The sequence below is a fragment of the Macrotis lagotis genome, chromosome 3 (assembly GCF_037893015.1).
Source record: "Macrotis lagotis isolate mMagLag1 chromosome 3, bilby.v1.9.chrom.fasta, whole genome shotgun sequence".
Lineage (NCBI taxonomy): Eukaryota > Metazoa > Chordata > Mammalia > Peramelemorphia > Peramelidae > Macrotis > Macrotis lagotis.
In genome coordinates this window covers 246,455,728-246,481,375 of record NC_133660.1, presented here as the reverse complement: position 1 = coordinate 246,481,375, position 25,648 = coordinate 246,455,728, and positions in this window count along the sequence as shown.

Here is a 25,648-nt window from a genome sequence, read left to right as displayed (position 1 = left end):
TCATATTTCATAAAATGTATTGTAAATAAATATCAAAATGATTATCAGACTAATAAATGCAACTGTGATCTGAATTGATACAATATGACTATGATATCTACAACTTCATTTCAATTCAATAAACATTATTAGCTATGTGTAAAATTACATATTAGGCATTCTTCAAGAAATGTGCAATCTATGTGAAAATTAAAGAATATCATTAGCAGACTAGTAGTGGGAAGGAATTTCTTGCTTTTGTAGAAGATTTTGTATTTGTAGTCAAAGGCTCCTGGAAAATGACTTCGTATAGTGGAAAGAACACTGGAGATGGGACAACTGTATTCAGATCTTGCCTCTGACAAGTACTATACTTGTTACCTTGGATAAGTTCTTAATTTATAAAAGGAAGGGGTTAGACTAGCATAGCTTACCCCCTTGGAAATGCATCACCCATTTCTTCTTATATTCCTTCCTCTATGTCATATAGAAAGATTAATACCTGTTTCCTAGGTGTATGAGTCAAAGCATCAATGCCCTTTGGTTCATTAACATAACAATAAGGCAGCTGATAATGCAGTGCACTGGTATTGGAATAATACTTAAGGAGTCATGAATTCAAATGTAGCCTCAAAAACTAACTGGAAGCAGATTAAGTGAGAAAGAAACTTAAGTTCTTGGTGCTTCACTTCCCCTCATCTGTAAAATGGGGTTATAGCAGTAATGCCTATTTCCCAGGGTTGCTATGAGGCTAAACTGAGATCATATTTGTGTGACATTGTACTAGCATCGAAGAATTTTATAAATGCTATTTATTAGTGTTATATCATCATCATATTTTCGTTGGTGGTCCACCAAAGCTGAGATAAAACATGTTCTGGTGGGAACTGAGCAAGGTTGCATTCGAAAGATTTGAGTTCTATTAACTGAGCTACCTTATGCGATTCATTTAATGTCATTATAGATCTTTTTTTCAAATCTCTTAAATGTAGACTTGTCATTTCTGCTTTATGATATACTTAGATAAAAGAAATGGAAAAGTTTGAATTTTAGTTTTGATAAAAATTATGAAACCAGGAAAATTATCTTAATGTTTCTAAGGCTCAAATCCTTTATTTGTGAAAAGGTAACAATCATATCTATAGTACCAACTTCACTAGATTTTTGTGAAGAACAAATTATGACTAGACATACAACACATAAATTTCAGTTCTTAGTATTCCAAAGATCAAATTAAATAAGTCACAGGTACTAAAATGAGATTTCCTATTTGTAGGACTATAATGAACCTTTCAGGATAAATTGGAGGGTTTTTTTGGTTGTTATTTTGTTTTGTTTTTCTGTTGTTGGGTTTTTTTTTTTTTTTTTTTGGCATTTGGGATTAAGTGAGTGTCCAGAGTCAAACAGCTAGTAACTGTCAAATGCTTGAGGCTGGATTTGAACTCAGCTCCTCTTGTCTACAGGGCCAGTGCTTTGTCCACTTGACTACCTAGTTGTCCCTAATATAGGTTGTTCTTGAGGCAAGTTATTGTCTTTTCTATTAAGAATATCACAGCCTTTTCTTTAATTTCTTATTGATGGTGACTCTAATTAGCATTACTTGGCGCATGATTCTCTTCCTGAACTTTGAATGTTTATTTTTTGACCTGGAAGCTCTAAAACTTATCAACCATATTTCTCAGATATTCAAATCTCAAGCTCTTTTTATGTTGCATGCTATGGAGCCTATCTCTTTGAAGTTTTTCCTATTTTCCAGCAATATTGGGCAATTTCTTTTTATAATTTCCTAAAATAGGAAATTTCATTTCTCAGTTATTTTTTTTCTGGGAGGCTAATAATTTTATATTCTCTATGTGAACCTTGCTTTCCAAGTCATTTATTTTTAATTAAACATCATTCTAATTTTAGTCAGTTTCCCCTAACTTTTTATTTACTTCTAATAATTTTTGTCCTATCATATTTTTGATTTAATTATCTTCTGTTCCTTTATCTGAACTGTGCAATTCTTTCCCATTTTCCTATTTTTCTGTCTTAAATCATTCATTCTTCTGATTTTTCATTAAAAGTGCTATTACTACTTTTTATCTCTGTTTCCAATCACTTTCAGGATTTTCATAGACATTTCTCTCTCTCCCCCCCCACCCCCTCTCTCTCCATCCCCCCCCCCTGCTCCATTCCTCCCCCCTTTCCCCTCTTTGGTTTAGCTTCTAATATACCTTGGTGTTTTGGGTGGTTTTTCCCCTGGCAATTAGTATTTGCTCAAATACAAAACTTAACAGATAAATTACTTATGGGTTCTAATTAAAAATCAAGATCTTTCCAGCTTAAGCACATTTTTCTCCCTGAAACATTTTATATCCTTTTTTGGAATGATGGGAGAATTTTTTATTTTCTAGAGGCAAGGCATATTGACCTAGAGTATGTACTCAATAAAACTAATTTGAATATTTAAACATAAAGATTTTCCCATACTTTTACAAATGTGTAAAGAATGTTGGATTTGTTGCAAATATTAGTAACTGTCATTGAATTTCTGTATCAGATCAACTCTAATATATAAACTCTCTTGGGACTACTTATGATTCAGAAATAATTGGCTCAATTTGCAGGACAGCATCAATTTGCCAGGATGCTTTTTCCTTCCCAGGGGAAGAAATTTGTCACATGAACAGTCACATCTAAACAGAGTTAATAAGATCTATCCTTTCCTCTAGACCCTAATCTTACTTTCCATCTTAGATATCTAATATCCTTTCAATCTCCTTTGAATCCCAGGGATATAAATTATGACAACCCCACCAGATAGCACCCCAGGCTGTCTAACATTGCTTAATTTCCCCCATAAGTCTTATTTGTTTGGAGTTCTCTTCTTTATCTACTAAATAATCATTTAAATCCATTTTGAGGTATTCATTGAGTAGTAAATATTTTATCTCTTCCTGGCATTATACCTACTCTATAACAAGTGATTTTAATGTATATAATGTGTCAAAGCAGGAGGGAAATCAACTATAGAAAGAGAATAGGAAAACCATGAGGAAAATATTTAAGCTGATCTGGGCAAGGCACTTTTCATGAGTCTTATTTTCTTCATCTGTAAAATGGAATAACAGTAACTCATCTACATACCTTACAATGTCATTGTGAAGAGAGGCTTCATAAACTGTGGAAAGTATTAAATAATTGTGACATCATTGTCATCATCATCATCATCATCATCATCTTCATCTTCATCCTGACTTGGAGTCTGATCATCTAGATGTCTTGAATTGTAGAAGAACTTATTGTGAATCTGAAAAATTATATTTTCCTTCTTGAAACACACCATGTTCCATTGTGGTTCCTGAAATGTTGTGGAAATTACAGTGGAAAGTAAAATGAAAGGTTTGGGGATTCTTTATCTTCCTGGAAGAGGAGCTACTTTCAGGAAAAAAATACTATTAAAAGAAAAACGTGTTTGTGTGTGTGTGTGTGTGTGTGTTAAAATTTTGGTAGAGGTCTCTAGGACAGATCTGGAAGAAAGACCTAAAGGAAATTCCAGAAACAGTTGTGAAGGTGCATAGACTTGAGTACAAGCATGCTCATATGATAAGGGGGATGAGAGAGTGATTCATAGAGAATAAAACTTTATTCTTTACTAATTCCACTAAGAATAATGGATGAGAGGAAAACCCAGATATCTTACAAAGATTTTCTTCCTTTGATATTTCATATCATATATAATCCTTGGAAATATAGCATGGGATACTGGATAGATGTTATCTGAATCTTAAGCTCAGAAGGATATAAGTTCAAATACTGCCATTATATGACTATAGCCAAAACATTCAACCTGTCTCTACCCCTAAATAGCCATTATATTAAGTTATCGATAAGTCACCAATCTTCATCCCTGGAGAGAGTAATTACACAGAAACTTGATGAAAGATCAAGTTCAAATTCCTCCATATATAGATATATCTTTAGAGATGTATTTCTAAATATCTGTATGTACACATGTATGGATGATGTAGATACATATGTATGCATATATACCACTTTCTATATAGATATCTCTTTATAGGTGTGTCACTCATGCATGGATGGTGTAGATATTATATATGCATATGTACCACTTTCTATATTGCCATATCTATATAGATCTATCTCTCTGAATATCTACATTGTATGATGTAGCTATTACATATATAGACATATATATACAACTTTCTATAAAGATAGCTTTATAGATTCTCTAAATAGCTGTATGTCCATACATATGTATGCTATAGATATTATATATTCATATATATATATATATATAAAACATTCTAAATAGATATATCTTTATCATGCATATTGGCAGCTACAGGACCCAGAGAATAGAATGCTAGTCCTGGAGTCATGAAGAACTAAGTTCAAATGTGGCTATACTAGCTGTGAGACTTTCAGAAACTCAATTAACCTTGTTTGTCTCCATTTCTTCAGCTGTAAAATGAACTAAAATGGAAAGAAAATGGCTAACCTCTTCATTAATTTTTCCAAGAGAACTCCTAATGAGTTCAAGAAGAGTTAAGCAAAGCTAAAATGATCCAATAACAAATATTATACGTGTGTGTGTGTGTGTGTGTGTGTGTGTGTGTGGCTACAACACAACTGGTCCATATATACTTAGCTAGTTTGTATCATTGGAAGGATTTGAACTTGGGTCTTTCTGATCTGATTATATCCTGTATGGGTATCTATTTCTGTGTTTCATCAAAACAGGGAGTATGGCAAGGAAAAAAGGAAATGGCTCAGAAGCTACACTCAATCTACATTTAACATTAATTATACATTTCATGAGATGTCCAAAGAGTACATCACTGAGTCAGTGGCAGAGTAGGGTCAGAGAAGAGCTATAACACCATGAGGATATAAGATTTTTACTTCCCTTGAATGATCTAAATAGAATACAGCCTTTTTTGTCCACACCTAAGTCAGATCTGAAATAAATATTGGGTTCCCTAAAAAATATGACCCCAGTCTCAATAAGGCTCACTATATTCATAGTATGTCAATAAACCTAAAGCATGTCCCTTAGAATCCTCTCAGGGGAGTCAATCAGGGTTTTCATTATGTATCCTGATTTATCATTGTACACTCATTTTCAGTGGAAAATTACTACTCTTCTGAGGAGCCACAAGAGTTACAAAGACAATGACCCATTTTTTCCCATAAATAGTGTGATATAATCTGAGTTTAGGATCAGGTTGCAGGTGTTATTTTTTAATCCTGTTCCTATCACTTTTGTTTTTCATTTTATGTTAGAAACCTTCACAATCTTGTACATTTGAATTGATTGTATCAAATCCATAGATGAAAGGGAAGAGACACAGGTGCATGTGTCTTAGTGGCTATGATCTTAGCACATTGATGATCTCCAACCTAGGAGAAGGATTGTCTTCAATTTTCCTTGATAAATCAAATTAGATTAATGTGATCTCTTAGTCTCTTATGAATTATCTGATGGTCATAGCCTTTTCTCTTTTGCTTAAAGTCCAGTTTTCCATTGAGAATGTCAGAGTAGTGCAGTTTATTTTCAGTTTATTTGGATTTCCACTAATAGTTTAATCAATAGGTTGTGTTTGGTCCAGGGTGTATAAGAGAACTGACTTTTTATAGACAGTATTGAAACAATTGGAGAGGGCTATCTGACCTGTCACTTAAGATTCCAGTGAGTGACTGGACACTAGGGAATTATCCTATCTGAACTTCCTCCTCTGCTTGAGCACTGAAGTAATTCTGTGCCAAACTAAATGCTTCTAATTTCAAACAGAACCAAGCCATCTTCCAGTAATAAAGAACTGCCTGTGTCAGCTCTTAAGTAATTGGCTGGGAATTTCTCACTGTGCATTTTTTTAAACTTGAAGAAAGGGTAGGGTCAATGCAGATGAGGGTAAATAGGAATGGGCAGATTGTTAGAGCCATAAATAATCATAGAAACCATTCAGTAGCTAAATTTTAACCTATTCCTCACTTAGTACATATGAGTGGGGAAAATCAGTAAGGGAAAAGTAAATTATCCAAAGTTGTACAATAAATAAATAATAACAGGAAGAAAATCTGGGTTTCTCGGCTCATCATTCAGGGTTATTCTAGTACATTATCCTTGTCATTTTCATTGTCTTCATCATCATCATCATCTCATGTGTCCTGGCCCAAACCAAGTACCTTTCACATACCTGAAATTCTTAGTGTCCCATATTTGGGTTAGTGTGCTTAGGACAAATATATTGAAAAGTGTATTATTGCAAGTCATTGTCACATCTTAGTAAGATTTACTTTACAAGATTAGTTTATGAAATACCAGGGATCACAATGGCCTTTTGATATTTGAAACTTGGTTAAATCTTGTCTCTGTTTGGACATCCCTCATTATGGAAAAAATATAACCTCATGATTCATCTTTTTACCTTATTGGATAGTTTATGCTGAACAAAAATCTGTCTCTCTCTAATTTCTGCTTAGTTGTTCTGGGGTATATATGTAGAGTTTCCAGGAAGACTTGTTTAGCTCTTTTCAATGCTTTCATCTCCACCTGATGTAGTAGTATGTACAGCAACTACACCTTAGCAGATAGGCTAAACCACGTTGAGGATGGGTCTCATTGATGGATCTCAGACTTGTTAGTGAGTTAGGGAAATGTCGATCTCAAACCTGTGAAGACTTCCTTCAGCAGAATGGATGAATGAGAACAATTTTTTTTCCAATTCCTATGAATGTGGTTGAAGAAGGTTTTGTGAAATGCTTAGAACTTGGTCAGAATCAGAGGTTAAAGTCAACCCATTGCTACTGGGTCATTGACAGTCTGTCTCTATGACTCTAGAAAAGATTGAGGCCAATGACTTAGTACAAGTCTGTCTCACTTAAATCTAATTTAGACTCAAGACCACCTTAAGATGTTATTGGTCCTCTTTGAAAACAAAAGATGAACAACTAGTTCTCTCATTCTCTTAATCTCTTTCCCAAAGATAATTCTACAGGTAGATGCTCTGAACTTTACCAAAATCAATTCCAGGCTATAGTTCCTTTACTCCAAGATGTTTGCTTAATACTCCCATATGTCATGACCATTGCAGAAGAAGCTAGGATGCTATTCTACCATTCTCTTAACTGAAGTTGGAATCTCATTTTCTTTTTTGGGGAGAGGGACACAAATATATTCTTACTCTATTGATGCTTACAGAAGCTTATGTTTAGTTAAATTTCCCACATCTTTCATGTATGAATTTCTGTCCAGGTAGATAACTCACTTTTTCATTTGTATTTTTTCCACTCCTAAATGAAAGGACTTTTATACCTATTACATTATATCCTGGTAGAGTCAGCATTATCCTATCAACCTGTCAAAATCTACTTTGATCCTCATTCTCTCTTCTATTGTTCTAGAAATTTATTAAGTTTTCATTTAAGTCACTGATAGAAATGTTAAAAGGAACAGAAGTTAAGAGCAAAATCCCATAGAATGTCAATGGAATCCTTTTTCTCGGTTGCTAGTAGTTCTTTAATTCATGCTTATAAATCTGGTCCAATCAATTACAAATATATCTTATTATAGTGTCTATGTTTCTCTATCATCTCCATAAGTTTACTATGTGTACTTGAGCAAATACTTTGCTAAAATATATTTTATCTGTCTTATTCCTTTATCATTTCAATAATAGAAAAGGAAAGATAAATTCTTTCATATCTTATTATTTTAGCATTTTACAAAACTTTACTTGACAATTTATATGTTTAAATATACATTTGTATAGCACTGTAAAGTTTACAGAGCATTTTACACATGTCCTCTGATTTGACCTCACAACAGCCCTTCAAGGTAGATTGCTGTTCTTATACCCATTTTATAGATGAGACTGAGGATCACAACAGCTAATATTTGGCTAAGGGTGGACATGATTTCAGGTGTTCCTGATCCCCAGACTGAGTGTTCTTTCAGTTCAGAGAGCCTGCTAACTGCCTCCAGGTTATGCCCTTTGTCTTTCTCCCAGCACTTCGTTCAATTTATGGCATAGGTAGGCACTGAATAAAGGCTTGTTCAGTAATGCAAGGCAAATAAGAAATCAGTGTGAATGAGAAGAAACTAATGTATCTGCTCCCAAATCTCAAGCTGAAAGAACCTTAACATCATCTAGTTCAAATACCTCATTTTACAAATGAGGAAAATGAGACCCAGGAAGTTTGAGTGACTTATCCAAAATCATATAGACATAATCACAAAAGAAGACATTATTCCTTCTTCAGAATTAAGTGAACAAGACTTTTTGGATGTAGAGAAAGTCATGGAGGGAAAAGTGCTGACATGACTGACAGTTTTTTTACAAAATATGTAAGAATTGTAAGAATGCTCACATTTCAGTTTCTAAAGTACAACATAACTGTGCACATGTTTCTTCCTAAATTCTCAATACAGCTAAAAATAACTCATTCTTGAACATTTTCCTTCTTAAATGGGTGTCAAGTTCATCAGTCTTTATAGGATCTATTTTATTTCCCTTTTCCCCCAATATCATTTGATCAGTTGCTGAGGAAATGAAGCATCACTTTTTTGAAGATAGTAGGAAAGGTGCCAGAGATCGAGACTATGCTTGCTCCTACTTACCAAGACCTTTGCTTTTGATGGAGTTCTCATTTACAAATCCCTCGTCTAAGTATGTAGGAGAGTTATGTAAGGAAAGAGAGGCATCTTTCTGTTTGTTTGTTTTTAAAAAGGAACCTAGAGAAACACAATTGTTCCATAATTGTTCTTTAAAGAACAATTGACCCTAGACTTCCTTTGTAGTTTACAAAAGAGCCAATAATAATTCACACAAAAACTCATCCAAATGATTTCATCATTTACAAATTAAGCAAAACACAATATTTAACAATAAGAAATAGGGATAGGGCCTGGTCCTTTGATTTCATTGGTATGGTAAACTTCTAAGTAGGAAACATCTACCTATGGATATCAAAGCTTCTCTGCAGTTTCTCATCCTAGACAATTGCCCAGAGTATTGTGTAAGTAAGGGTAATAGTATATGTATTTGTGAGACTTGAACTCAGACAAATTGCCTACCTACATTGTTAGAGTTCAGGGATTTTCCTATGTAAGAAATTCTCACCTTGTGGTCTAGAAAACCTTGGGGGTCTTTGAACTCAAACTTATTTTTTGTAAGAATGCTCACATTTCAGTTTCTAATGTACTGAATATCAATAGAAGTAACCAACCTAATAAAAAAAACTGTTTAATGGTCCTGAACAATTTTTAAGAGGACAAAGGGGGCCTGTGACTAAAGGAATGGTCACTGCCTTATATTAATGAAATTACAAGTCAATTTTTATTGCTATAATTAGTTATGAGGATTAGTTGAAGGAATAGGAGATGATTAGTTTAAACAAAATAAATTTTGTTCAAGTAGCAATGGACATGATAGTTCTATTTAAATATTGGAAATTTAGAAATTTGAAATTTTAATTGTAATATTAGAGATTTGAATTTCTTGAACATTGCATTGATTTTGTTCATTTTAGGCAAGAGAGTGATTAGACTTGACTGCTTGATTCCATAGATCAAACCAAGAGAAATTAGAAATCCCCAAAAAAGGCAAATTTAGACTTCAGTAAAGGAAAAGATTTTAATGAAGCTATTCTAAGGTAGAATGAGTTATCTTCAAAGATAATGTGCCCTTCTCACTCCACCCCCATTGCTTTTTTCCACTATAATTAAGGACTTGTAACTGGCAACTATTTGTTAGGAATAATTCTAATTGTCATGAAGGAGCAATTCAGAACTCCATCAACAGTACATTTTGCTTGTCTTCCCACAACCTCTCAGATTGACATTTCTTATTAGTTAAAAATTTATCATGTGTGAGGTGAAATGTTACAACTGTTTGATTTACATTTTCCATATTTTTATTGATTTGGAACAACATTTCATATTAATAGTTCATATCTCTTTTTTTGAAAATATGTTTAAGCCATTTTAGCTACTGATAAATGATTCTGTCTTAATACATTTGTGTTATTATACCATGTTTCATATCAGATATTTGTCAGGAATATTTGATGAAAATATTTTCATTCTCATCATAGTTGCATTTATCTTGTTTATTCAAAAGTTTTAAAAATGAATTTTTAATTTTATATAGTCAAAACTTATCCTTACATTTTTATAAACCATTTACAACAGTTTGATTGATGGGCTAATTATATTACATTTGTAAAGCTATTTGACTTCTTTCACTCAGTAAAGAGCAGAAAGATGCCTTCTTTTTTTACTCTTCAACACAGATCAAAGCTGATGATCATAAACAGAAAGTGAAATTAAGGATTTATTGCTTTATCCTAAGAATTCAGGCTAGAATCAATGTTATTTGAATGTTTTTGGGAAAGGTAGTTTGGGTTCCTGAATTTTCTAGATATTGTTTAATTTACCTAACTCATCCTGCTTCTACAAAATTCCAAGTACATGTGATTTTGTTAATGTAAGGTAACCTAAAATCCACCTCCCCTTAGTATATGGACATTGAAAATTGTTACAGCTATAACTTTTAACACCATTCTCCACCAATCCCACGGTCAGCCTATCTAAACTTGGCTTGGGCTGAAACTTGGACATCTGACATGCAGTTTGATCAAACCCTTACTAGGTAGTTAAGAACTAATGAAGTTTGTGTTTGGTCTTTCTGTACCTTCAAATGTCAGGGTAATATCCATATAATTCATTATGAGACTTTAGGATAGGATTTTGATGAGAAATCATTTTTTAATTTATTTTCCCATTACATGCAAAGATAGTTTTCAATATTCCTCCTTTTGCAAGATTTTGAGTTTCATAATTTTCTCCCAACACCCCCCCCCAGGGTAACAAATAATTTGATATAGACTGAACAGATACAAGTATGTTTAACATATTTTTGTATCGGTCATGTTGTAAAATAGGTAAAACTAACGGGGGGGGGTCCTAAGAAGGAAAGAAAAAACATAAAAGAAGTTTTAAAAAGTGACTATAGCATACTTTGCTTTGCATTCAGAATCCATAATTTCTTCTCTGGATGTGAATAGAATTTTCCTTGACAGGTCTTTCAGGATTGTCCTTGATCACTGAACTGCTGAGAGAAGGTGCTTCCATCATAATTGATCATCTGATAAGGTTGCATTGATATGTAAAATGTACTAGTTCTTCTCACTTCAGCCAACATCAGTTTATGGAAGCCTTTCCAGGTTTTTCTTAAGTTAAGTCACTCATGATTTCTTATGGAACAGAAGTACTTTATAACATTCTTACATTCATATACAATAGCTTGTTCAGTCATTCCCCAATTGATGGGCAGTATAAGCAGTATTTCACAGTTTCACAAATACATGTATTGGTTATTTTTACAATGTCTTTCTCCTTATACCTTCTAATTAGATCTATTTTTACCCTTGCTTTGTCTAAAATCAGGATTGCTACTCCTGCCTTTTCTTTTGAACTTTAGCTGAAGCTTTGTAGATTTTGTCCAGTCTTTTACCTTTAACTTGTATCTCTGCTTCAGATGTGTTTCTGGTCAACAATATATTGTAGGATTCTGGTTTTAAATTAATTCTGCTATCCACTCCTGTTGTATGGAAGAGTTCGTCCGATTCTCATTCACAGTTAAGATTTCTGTATTTTCCTCCATTTTTCTTTCCTTTCTTTATACTTTTGTGTCTCCTTTCCCCTTATTCCTCCTCACAAGAGTTTTGATTCTGTTTCATCTCTCAATCTGCCATCCCTTCTATAAGCTGTCTTTCACTTTTTTCCTCTGGTTTCCCTTTTACTTTACTTTTTTTACCTTTACTTTTAATTTCCCCTTACCTTTTATCAACCTCATTTTCTCCATTTTCCCTTCCCCCTACTTCCTCTAGAGTAGGATAAATTTACAAATCCATTGGGAATGTATCTTATTTCCATTTTGAGTCGAATCTGTTAAAAGATTTACTCAATGCTTACAATCTTCCTTTCTTTCCCTTTACTATTATACATCATTTATACCTCATCTTGTGGTGTTATTTATCCTTTAATATCTTCATTTTCCGGTATAAAATTCTTTTTTTCATACCTTAATTATTTTATACCTGTCTTGTACCCAAATCCTCTGATAAAATATATTCTTTTCATTGTCTTGATAGCAGTACAGTTTTCAAGAGTCATAGCATCCTTACACTATAACAATTTTTATATCACACAATAATAAATCTTTAAATGCCAACTACCAAATACATTTTCATTTACTTCAAATATGCTATTTAGTTTTAGAATGAAATTTCATCCAAAACAAATCTGTGTTTTTTAATCACTAATGGTACAACTAAAATCTTAAAAGGAAAATATTCTCATAGGTTATTAGCTGGCAGGAATTCAGAATTTTAGAGTTCCTTTATTATCAATTAGTTCATTTTCTTTTTTTATTGCCAATAAATGCTTTAATTTGTAGTTAAGTTCAGATGTTTACAATATAGCACTAAGGAAACCAAGGCCAGGGTTTCAATCCCAATGAAGTTTAGTTAACTTCATTCAGTTTATTTAAGAAAGATTTTATTTATTTTGAGTTATACAATTTTCCCCCCATTCTTGTTTCCCTCCCCCCACCTCCTCACAGAAGGCATTCTGTTAGTCTTTACATTGGTTCCATGGTATGCATTGATTTCAGTTGAATGTGATGAGAGAGAAATAATATCCTTAAGGAAGAAAAATAAAGTATAAGAGATAGCAAAATTGCATAATAAGATAACTTTTTTCCTAAATTGAAGGCATTAGTCTTTATTCAAACTCCACAATTCTTTCTCTGGATACAGATGGTATTCTTCATTGCAGAGAGCCCAAAATTGTCCCTGATTGTTGCACTGTTGCAATGAGCAAGTCCATCAAGGTTGATCATCACCCCCATGTTGCTGTTAGGGTATATAATGTTTTTCTGCTGCTGCTCATCTCGCTCAGCATCAGTTCATGCAAATCCTTCCATGCTTCCCTGAATTCCCATCCCTCCTGGTTTCTAATAGAACAATAGTGTTCCATGACATACATTTACCATAGTTTGTTAAGCCATTCCCCAAATGAAGGATATTTACTTAATTTCCAATTCTTTTCCACCACAAACAGGGTTGGTATGAATATTTTTGTACAAGTGATGTTTTTACCCTCTTTCATCATCTCTTCAGGGTATAGACCCAGTAGTGGTATTGCTGGATCAAAGGCTATGCACATTTTTGTTGTCTTTGGGGCATAATTCCAAATTTCTCTCCAGAAATGTTGGATGAGTTCACAGCTCCACCAACAATGTATTAGTCTCCCAGATTTCCCACATCCCTTCCAACAATGATCATTGTTCTTTCTGGTCATATTGGCAAGTCTGAGAGGTGTGAGGTGGTACCTCAGAGATACTTTAATTTGCATTTCTCTAATAAATAATTATTTGGAGCAATTTTTCATATAACTATGGATTGCTTTGATTTCCTCACCTGTAAATTGCCTTTGCATTTCCTTTGACCTCTTGTCAATTGGGGAATGACCTGGTTATTTTTTGAAAATTTAACTCAGTTCTCTTATATTTTAGAAATGAGTCCTTTGTCAGAAATACTAATTGTAAAAATTGCTTCACAATTTACTCTATTTCTTTTGATCTTGGTTACAGTGGTTTTGTCTGTGCAAAAAGCCTTTTAATGTAATTGAAATTATCTAGTTTGTTTATAATGATCTCTATCTCTTTCTTGGTCATAAACTGCTTCCCTTTCATAGATCTGACAGGTAAACTACTCCTTGATCTTCTAGTTTGCTTATAATCTTGTTTTATTATGTCTAAATCCTGAATCCATTTGGATCTTATCTTGGTAAAGGGTGTGAGGTGTTCGTCTAATCCAAGTTACTTTCATACTAGCTTCCAATTGTCCCAACAGTTTTTATCAAAAACAGTTTTTATCCCAATAACTGAACTCTTTGGATTTATCAAACAACAGACTACTATAACCATTTCCTGTTATTGCACCTAGTCTATTCCACTGATCCACCACTCTATTTCTTAGCCAATACCAGACAGTTTTGATAATAGATGCTTTATAATATAATTTTTTGTCTGGTAAGGCTAAGCCACCTTCCTCTGCACTTTCATTATAAACAATTTAAACTCAGACACCTTCTTTTCAAGAACAATCTCTCCAATTGTCCCAATAAAAATGCAACCCCTCAAAAATTGAGTTTGTGGCCATCATAATTTATACCCACTTTCTCTGTCCAAATATGATCCTTTCTATTATCCTAAGAGAAATACAGTTCTCAAGAGTTAACTAATTTATCCCCCTTCTGTTTATATTTTTTATACATCTCTTGAGACTTATATTTGAAGATGAAATTTCTATTCAATTTTGGTCTTTATATGAGGTAAGTTTGAAGTCCTCTATTTTGTTGAAAGTCTATTTTTCCTCCTGAAAAAATATGCTGAATTTTTCAGTCTTGATTATAATCCAAGATCCTTCCCCTTCTAGAATATCACATTCCAGGCCCTCCAATCCTTTAATGTTGACACTGATAAGTGGTATTTAAATTGCTGTTTTTTGGTTATTTGTAATACTTTCTCCTTTAGGTTAGAATTCTGAAATTTCACTACTTTTTTCTTGGATTTTTTATTTTGGGATATCTTTCTGGGTAATAGATGGATTCCTTCAAGTACTATTTTTATCTTCATATTCTAGTATATTAGGGCAATTTTCCATGTTGATTTCCTGCATGATATTGCCTGGGCTCTTTTTCTGTTCATGGCTTTCAGGTGACCAATAATTCACAAACATCTCTTCTGGATCTATTTTTGAGGTTAGTACTGGACCTTATTTTTTTTCCTAAGAAGTACATTACATTTTCTATTTTCCTAGTCTTCTGTTTTTGTTTGATGGAATCTTAGTATCTCATAGAGTCATTCATTTCCATTTGTCCAATTTTAGTCTTAAGGTATATTTTCTTTAACTTTTGTTTCCTTTTCCAGTTGATTAATTTTCTTTTTCTAGCTGGTCAATTCTATTTTTAAAATTGTTTTATTTAGTTAATTTTTCATAATCTTCCTTTATGACTCTCATGACTCATTTCTTTTATCATTTTTCTTCTTTCTCTCTTCTTTGGTTTTTAAAATCCTTTTATATAACCTCTTCCAATAAGTCTTTTTGAAATTAGGATCAGTTGATCAACCCCTTTGAGGCTTCACATGAAGACATTTTGTCACTGTTTTCCTCTTCTGAAAATGGAGTTTTTAATCACCCCTATCAGAATAGTATATGGCAATGAATAGTGAATTTTTTGGATTGTTTATTTGTTTCTTTTTTTGGTCACTTTGTCAGTTGCATTCTTCTCCTATGGTACAGGAGATATAGTTCCAAGTTTTTTGTTTTTCAGTTTTATTTTGCTAGGGGCTGGGGATATTGTACCTGGCTCTCCACTCTGATGTTTCCAATGTTTCTGGTTTGCTTCCTAAGCTGGGGCAGCCCAGAATCTCACCAACTTCCCTGATGATAAAAATGAGGTTTAAAGCTTGGTGAGAAGTTATAAAGATGAGAATACTATTTCCATATGATATAATCCAAACTAAGAAACATTCATTTAACATTTCTAACACTCTACTGGATGATAGAGATACGAGCATAACATGGGAACTAACCAATAAGTCCAGTACTTATAAATATATGCAGAGAACTGGTCAGTACAATACTCATGTGGATTTTAGTGTTTGTGCAGAGATGTTCACTGGTTTAGTTTTAAGTTGCAAACTTTTTGAATCACTTTGGAGTCGGACCTGGGTTATAATCAAAAGTCCCTAACCAGTCAAACTAAATGATGGCTCTTATTTTTTTTTTCTTAATGGTTTTGAAAGAGAAAGGCATATTGCAGACTTCTGGATGGAGAGAGATATCAGAGCCTCCCCACCAAAGACTGACATATCACATGAATGAAATGAACAAGGTTTTCTTAAATGCCCATGTTCTAAGATCAGGGATGTTCTAGGTCCATGAATGGGAGCTTCTTTCTTGTTTTATGTAAAGGATATTTGAAAATTCTACAACCTTGTGAATTTTAAAAGTCTGGGAGTTTGGCATCCATACTAAAATTGGCAAGAAGACAAATGCAGATGTTCAAAATTCTATGAAACTATTTGATACAGCCCTTTAGTAATAAAGAAAAGAACTCATCTTTTAATTGACTGTGCTTTATTTGAAATAAACAGATTTAGAAGAATGGCTTAAGTCATAATCTACTCTTTTTAGGCTCTGAGGTGATATAGATATGAGTAGCATCATGGGTGTTGGGAAACAAGTATGGTTTATACTTCTATTTTTCCTACATATTTATCATATTTTTTGAAAAAAACTTATTAAATTATTAACTAAAATAAGGTATTATTTGCTGATAACTAATAGTACTTCGAGGTCACTAAATGGATGATTGAGCTAAAAACATTACATAAGAGACTCTCGGGGTTCTAGATGACAAACACCAGTTTCTAGGTAGAGAAGATGCAGACCTGAATTCATATAGGGAATTCTCCAATCTGAAAACTTCATATACTAATGACATCTAAGGCCTAATTCCTTTCCCTAGTTTATGCTCTTGTAAGAAGTTCAGTAACCTAATAGGAAAAGAATGGTGAAAAGTAGCAATACAGATATCATTGATTGGAAGGATTAAACAAGAACATTGATAAACAGGTTGCAGACATGGCCTAGAAATTGAGAACTTTGACTGCCTGAGTATATGCTAATAAGCATCCTCTTATTCAAAGCAAGGCAATTGTTCATTTTTAACTTGTCCTAATGGCATTTTCTTCCTCCAAAGGATAGAAAAATTGATTGAAAAGCTGTTTGTTCATATCCTTTGACCATTTATCATCTGGGGAATGATGCCCCTGATTCCTTTCAGAAAAGGAAAAAAAGAGGGAGTAGTTGCTGAAGTAGAAATCAAAGGAACCTCTGGAGAAAAAGTAACCAACCACACGAAATTTGGGTTAGAGGAGAAGAAAAGCATTCATTGAATGATGTGAACCCTGCATTTGTGGAGAGCAGATTCCAAAGGATTCAGATAAAAGATACCCATAGATTCAGGGCCTAATACATTGAAGGGGGGGAATTAAGTCTAGGAAGCAAGATAAGCCCTCAGGAATAGGGTTAGGACAACACACGCACAAAGTATTGAAAAAAAGGATTCTACTACCTCAAGAATCACAGAAACTCAGTGTTTGAAGAAACCAGTAATGAGTAGTTGAACAAGAGTCCCTTTGAAAACAAGTATAAAAAAGTATTCACCTTCCCTTTGCTTCTAACCCTGCAATGAAGGGGAACTCTCTACTTCTCAAAGCAGTGAGTTCTAATTGCTAGGAGCTTTTTTGTTTTGTTTTTCCTCTTATATAGCCCATATCAGAATTGTCCTTTTTCCAAACTTCTACCTGTTGCTCTGAATCTGTCTTTCTTGGGACAGGAAGGATAATTTTAATCCATTTTTATAATGTCTTTGATTAGCTTTGTGATTTTGTGCTTGTCATATCTCTACTGGGTTGGTCAGGCACTGTTAGCAAATTTACATTGAAACCACAACCATATTCCCTGATCTATTACTCTATTTCTTAACCAGTACCAGGCAGTTTTGATGACTGCCACTCTGTAGTATAGTTTTAGATCTGGTAGAGCTAGGCCAATTTCCTTTACATTTTTTTCCATTCGTCCCCTTGCTATACTTGACTATCTGTTACTCCAGATAAATTTTGCCCTTATTTTTCGTAGCTTGGTAAAATAATTATTTGGTAGTTTCATTTGTATAGCACTAAATAAGTAATTTAATTTCAGCAGAATTGTCATTTTTATAATATTAGCTTGACCTAATCATGAACAATTGACTTTTTCCCAATTATTTAGATCTGTTTTTATTTGGGTAAGAAGTGCTTTATAATTGTGTTTATACAGAATCTGAGTTTGTCTTAAGAGGTAGATTCCCAAGTATTTAATGTTGTCTACAGTTACTTTAAATGGAATTTCTGTTTCTATCTTTTGCTCTTGGCCTTTGTTGTTTATATATGGAGAAATACTGATGATTTATGTGGGTTAATTTTATATCCTGCTGAATTTGTTAATGGTTTCAAGGAGCTTTTTAGATGATTTATTCAGGGATACCCTCATAATCTCAATTCTTGATATTAGAAATAGCCTTCTCTTTGATGTTCCTCCCTCAATTTTCTACTTACCTTAACAAACCCTCCCACAAAGCTATTAAACTGATTTTCCTAAAGTTCAGATCTCACCATGTTACTCCTCTATTCAATAAAATCAGTAGTTCCTCTGAGCTCTGGGAACAAATGCAATTTTCTCCATATGACCCTCACAATCTGACCTCTATAAACTTTTTAATTCTTGATAAGCACTTTGATGCAGCCAGATTCAGAATCTTATAATTTCTCATTACTGTACCCTCTCTCCTTGTCTTTGGATTAACTATATCCCTGCTTAGAATGTATTTCTTGCTTACTTTTATCTCTTAGGATTCTTAGTTTTCTTTCAATACTCCATTCAAACACCATATTTCTATGTGAAACCTTTCCTGATGGTTCTTGATGTTTAATCCTAACTCCTAAATTATCTGGTATCTATTTCCCATGCACCTTTTATATGTCCTGATTTCTCCTCTGACTAGACTGCAAGTTCTTAGTAGACAAGGATTGTTTTATATTTATATTTTTAATACCTGATACAAATAGACGCATTAAATGTGTATTTATCGAAATTCCTGTTATCCTACCAATGGCAATTTGCTTGTTCAAAACTCAAGATGCCAGGTTATCAGGACAATGACTTTACATTCCAGGACAACTCAGTGTAGCTTCAGTAGACTCACCCAAGCTCTACTAGTCTGCTGGCTATCAAGGAGCTGTTCATCTCAATTGCTTCAACTGGTTTTAGCTATTAAGCATCTTGCATTCTCTTCTCCAGCTCCCTTTTAGTTTCTATTCCCACTGTTGACCTATTTCTACAACCTTCTCTTCTTTGTCCCTCATCTTGGTAGAATTTGGACAATGACACCCTTTTCATTCTCTCAGTTTGAACTCTCTAGTTCTGGGAAAAAAAAATCCCCTTCCTAATGCTGCTGGGTTTTTTTAATGTACTACCATCAATCTTTTCTTCAAACCATCAAGAAACAATACATGCAAATAGTCATACCAGCAGCTTAGTCCTCTCTTCAAACCACTTTACTATCCTTGATTGGACTTAACTGTTACCTTCCTGAAATACTATATGACCCAGTTCAAACTTCACATCTCAGAATCCCTTGAGAGCCACCTCAAGATTTTCTTCTCATTAAACTAGCTGTAGAATAATTTCTCTGGGCAATAGAGAGGGAAGATCTAAAATGCTTAAAAGTAATGGCTTTTAAGAGTTCAACTGCTGAGAAAATTAAATTCATAATCAAAAAACATTGGGAGAGTCTTTAAAGCCATATTCTAATTTACACAGGTTACAACAAGGGAGCAACAACATTTTCTTCAATCTTCTCTACTTGGGTTTTGTCACATAAACTGATTAAAGGACTAGGACCTCATAATGCCGAAGTTCCCTTATAGTTGTAGACCTATAAATAAAAGTTTGTCTTGGGGATTTTTCAGCTACTGTAAACTTGGAATTAGGAAGCTCCACAGAGGAATGATGAACAGCTCCATCATTAAGCAAACCATCCTGGGACTCTGATCTCAGAAGCTTGCAAACCTCCTCCCTATATTGCAATGATCAATACGCATTCCAATGGGCTCTGAAATTTTGCATCCCTGATCTGAACTGCCCTTGGTAGTTTTGAAAAGCCCCCAAAACATACATGTGGGTCTGAAATCTTCCCGGGTTTTGTGTGAAGTTGTTATAAATGGAGGTGAAGACTATTGGGAATACCTCAAATGATACAAATCATTTCAAAATGAGCAGAAGCAGTCAGAGACTAAATATGATTTTTAAAATCCCATTTTAGCAAGGAACAGTGAAAATATAAATATATAGAAGGTATCAATGATGAAAACATTTTATAAATATAAGATTTCCAATGCACATGACTAAAAGAAGAGAGCACCTTCACAGAGAATAAAGGCAGAACTTCAGATAAAGGTATGACTTATCCATGTCTACTAGAATTCCTGGAAGAGATAAAACAAAAATGAAAAGAAAAGGTAAAAATGAAATAAGAACTCTAGAAGAATTAAGAGTAAACTAAATAGGGGCGGCTAGGTGGCACAGTGGATAGAGCAACAGCCTTGGAGTCAGGAGTACCTGAGTTCAAATCCGGTCTCAGACACTTAATAATTACCTAGCTGTGTGGCCTTGGGCAAGCCACTTAACCCCATTTACCTTGCAAAAAAAAACCCTAAAAAAAAGAGTAAACTAAATAGCTTTGTATGAAATGTGCCAAATCATAACCAAGTAAGAGACTCTCTATACATTAAAATTGGCCAGAGAGAATTAAATAATTCCATGGATCAATAAAATTACTATAAGAAAATCTAAAAATAAAAATATAAAAAAATGTAAAGATATATCCCTATCAAAAACAATTTATCAAAGAGAGGTAACTAAGAATAATCCATTGTCCAGTTGTCTATGACAAAGTCTAGATGCCATGTTCAAAAAAAAATGCTGTCTAGATTTATTTGAACCAGAAGGTAAAATAAAAATAGAAATAATTCACTGTTCACTTCCTGAAAGAAATCCTAAAATGAGAACTCTCACAAGTTCATGTAAAAATTATAGGTGAAGAAAAAATAATATAGCCACTCAAATATGAAAAAAATAATTTAAGTACCAAAGATGAAAATATTTGAACTCAGGTCTTCATGAGGAAAAGTTCAGCACTCACTATCCTATAGTACAATACCTAAAATAGATCTTGCTGCCTACATTTTAGCAGACAGATCACACAGGTCATAGTATTTTTGAGCTAAATGGGACTTCATGTTCCCTCTATTTCAAAATGTATTTTTTTTGGATCTTTGGGGAAGCGACTGGGGGGGTAGTTGATTTTGGTGGGACAATGAGGTTAAATGACTTACACAATGTCACACAGTAAGCATCACGTAATCTGAGACCAGATCTGAACTCAGGTCCTCCTGACTCCAGGACTCGGTGCTCTATTCATGGGGCCACCTTGCTAATCTCTAAATAAAACACCCTTTCTCTTGGCATCCTCTCTGATGATATCTCCTATTCTGGAATACTCTATTTCCTCATGTTCAATTACTGCCTTCCTTGGCATCCTTTAAGACCTATTAAAACACCATACTTTTATTTATTTATTCATTCATTCAGTTTAATTTTTGCAAGGCAAATGGGGTTAAATGGCTTGCCCAAAGCCACACAGCTAGGTAATTATTAAGTGTCTGAGGCTGGATTTGAACTCAGGTACTCCCGACTCCAGGGCTGGTGCTCTATCCAGTGCGCCACCTAGCCACAAAAACCCCATACATTTTTAATGAAAGATTTTATTTATTTTGAGTTTTACAATTTTTCCCCCAATCTTACTTCCCTCCTCCCACCACAGAAAGCAATTTGTCAGTTTTTATATTGTTTCCATGTTGTACATTGATCCAAATTAAATGTGATGAGAAAGAAAACATATCCTTAAGGAAAAAACATAAAGTATAAGAGATAGCAAGATCATACAATAAGATATCAGTTTTTTTTCCTATATTAAAAGAAATTGTCCTTGAACTTTGTTCAAACTCCACGGTTCTTTAACTGGATACAGATGGTATTCTCCACTGCAGACAGCCCCAATTCTCTGTATATTTTAGAATTGAGTCCTTTGTCACAAACATTTGTTGTAAAGATTGTTTCCCAATTTACTGCATTTCTTTTGATCTTGGTTACAGTGGTTTTATCTGTGCAAAAGCTTTTTAGTGTAATGTAATTGAAATCCTCTAGATTGTTTTTAGTGATGTTCTCCATCTCTTCCTTAGTCATAAACTGCTTCCCTTTCCATAGATATGACAGGTAAACTAGTCCCTGATCTTTTTTTATGTCTAAATCCACTATCCATTTGGATCTTATCTTGGTATAAGGTATGAGGTATTGGTCTAATCTAAGTTTCTTTCATACTAACTTCCATTTTTCCCAGCAGTTTATATTGAAAAGAGTTTTTATCCCAATAGGTTGACTCTTTGAGTTCATCAAACAGCAGGTTACTATAATCATTTCCTGCTATTGCACCTAGTCTATTCCACTGATCCACCACTCTATTTCTTAGCCAATAACAGATAGTTTTGATGACTAATGCTTTATAATATAATTTTAGATCAGGTAGGACTAAGTCCCCTTCTTTTGCACTCTTTTTCATTAAGCTCCTGGCAATTCTTGACTTTTTATTTCTCCATATGAATTTACTTACAACTTTTTCTAACTCATTAAGTAATTTTTTGGAATTTTGATTGGCAGGGCACTAAACAGGTAGTTTCGTTTTGGTAGAATTGTCATTTTTATTATATTAGCTCTACCTCTCCATAAGCATTTCATGTTTTCCAAGTTAGTTAAATCTGATTTTATTTGTGTGAGAAGTGTTTTATAATTGTTTTCAAAAAGCTTCTGAATCTGTCTTGGCAAATAGACTCCCAGGCATTTTATATTGCCTGAGGTGACTTTGAGTGGGGTTTCTCTTTCTATCTCTTCCTTCTGTATCTTGCTAGACATATATAGAAAAGTTGAGGATGTATGAGGAAAACGCTGTACTTTAAAGGAAGACTTTTCTAACCCTCCAATCCTATGGTCCCCGCTCTCATAATTGTTTCCAATTTATCCTATGTATAGTTCATTTAATTTGCTTATTGTTTCCCCTTTTCACTGTGACTCTGAGGTCAGGGGCTGCCTTTTGTTGTTGTTGTGGTTGTTGTTTTAATCTCCAGTTCTTAGTACAGGTCTGACCCATTGTAGATGCTTTAAAAAGTATTTACTGACCAATGACACGTCAGTTGAAAATTTAATAAGGGAAGAACTCAGCACCTACTAGAATTGCCCATTCTACTTTTGGTATCTCTAATTTTTAAAAAGTTTTGGAACCGAGCATGTATTTTTTTTTAAACTTACACTTATTCCTATTTCTGTCCTATGTTGCAAGCAAAACAAGACTAGGTCCATTTTTACACAACAGCACTTTAAATATTGAACAAAGCCAACATATGACTCCTTCTGTCTTCTCTTCTCCAGGGTAAAGATACCTATTTTCCTCAACTGAATTTTATATAAAATGCACACATGGCATTATTGTATTCATGAAATACACACATATAACATGCATACCCATATAGAAATATGTTTCTATTCCCCTCTAATAATTTATATCTCTTTATCAATATCCATATTTGTCCATTTGTTTTTACACATTCATACACATTCATATATATTTGCATATATAGAGAGAAACATTTCATAAATATGGAGTGTGCATTTAATCTATCACATCCTATATAATACGTATTTAATATATATTCATCTATATATGTATGTATGCATGTATGTATTATGTATGTATCTGTCCTTGAGATAATGAACCTCTTCAAAATTAACTAGAGCTGTTTCTGGTTCTACAAATAATCTTTGTTGGCATAGCCTTAGAGAACTCAGCGTTACTGCTATGTAATTAATTGATCAATAAAAATGTATTCAGGATCTACTCTGTGCTATGCCTAGGGCTATGTTATTAGGGGTACAGACATGAATAAAATCCTTTAAGAAAGTTATATGTTATAGAGTGAGATAATGAAGCATCAGAATAGTCATTTAGCAAATGAAGGCATTAAATGTTTCAATATATATAATTTCAAGTATGTCTTAGAAGAAAGAAAAAAGTAAAGCGTCCACACCAATGACCTCTTTTGATTAACCTTAGTGTTATATATTCTTTGTATTATTTTCTTGCATCTTTTTTTGCCTTTCTATGATAAAAATAAGGATTAGTGCATAGAAATTTTCAGTTAAATATCTATGGTTGATTGTTGGGAATGTATTTCAGATCCCACAAAGGAGAGCTTAATCTGTCACCACTGATAGATCAAGCTTCTTGTATCCTTTGTGTTCTCCTGAGTAAGTGTGGTTCAAAATTCTTAGAAGTTTCTGGAAGCTGACTGTGCAGTAATAGTAATTACTTCTGTTGCTCACATTTTTCTTTCCCTTTTTATTTTGATCAATCATTTCATTAAGAATGGGAAGGAACATATGACAGATTTAATGATAGACCTAGCCTAATACTAATAGAAACTTGAATTGGCTTGTATCATTTGCAAGATTCTTAAAAAAAAAAAAAAAAAAAACCTCTAGATTCAAATTTTCTTTTTTTTCTCATTATGATGGTAGGTGGAAATAATCTTGGTTTTCCAATTACTTCATTACCTCTTACTCTGTCATCACATAGATATGGGCAGTCACTTATAGACAAAAGATTTCACCTTACACTGTAAATCAATGACATTACAGGACTAGAGTCCAATTCCACTAACCCCATATCCAAGGTTCTTTCTTCAGTAGTAGGAACTCAACATGGTGACATTCAAGATGACAAATAGCTTGTTAATAAATTCTCAGACTACAGCAAAATATTAGAAGTGTGAAAATGTCATCATGGACTAATTTATGAAAATAAAATTTTCATCGATGAAGTCCTGAGGAAAAGCAAATTAATAACTCACTCACCAGGGACAAGGCGTTTTTAATGAGTAGTAGATATCTATGGGCTGACAACTCTGTCATTCATGCATGGGTTAAGATAATAAAGACATAGATCAGGTATCTAGCCTAAACATTTAACTCTATAAATCAATCATTGATAGTCATCAGTGGAGACTATGTTTTCCAAAATGAAGAGCTCTTTGCTTTTTTTAATCAAATTATAAAGTTGTCCAATTAGAAAACCTAATGGAAAATCAATATATAACATATACTTAAAGAAACTTTGGTTATTTTCAATATAATTTCCTGTTCCACAGAATAGACATAGTTTAAGTATAAATGTATGATATTTATTTTTTAAAAACAAAAGCACATACTTGCTGTCCAAAGAACATGGTTTTCAAAGTATTAATGTTTAAAGAAGGTATGACATAGAAAATGTGGAAGTTTTAATTCCATGAGGAAACAGAAAGATTAAAGATGTATTAAATAGATATAAAAACCTTGAATCAAAAGAAAGAAATCTAAAACAGTTATAAAGGAAAGAGAATTAGGGAAAAATTTAAGAAAAGGCAAAGAAGATGCAAAACATTAGAAAAAGAATTGAAGAGAAAACTTGGAAATAAAAAAAGGAGAAAATGAAATAACTACCTTAAAGGAAGAAAAAAAAAGAATTAATTAAAGTTCCAAAACTAGGAAAAGAGCTAAATGGTAGGGGCAGAATTTGAGGGGAAGCAAAAAAGAAAGTCAAGGGGAGTAAGGCTGTCCAAAATTGAAGATAACTGGAGATGAAGAACTGTCTTTATAGAGGTAGAAAAGTCAGAAAAAATTGGAGACAAATGGAAGGAACATAAATTTAATAATAGATAGAGTACCAGGTCTGGAGTCAGAGAAGCTTGAGTTCAACTCTGACCCCAAATACTAGTTGGGTGACTGGGCAAGGGACTTAAAACCTTTTTGCATTAGTTACTCATCTGTAAAATGA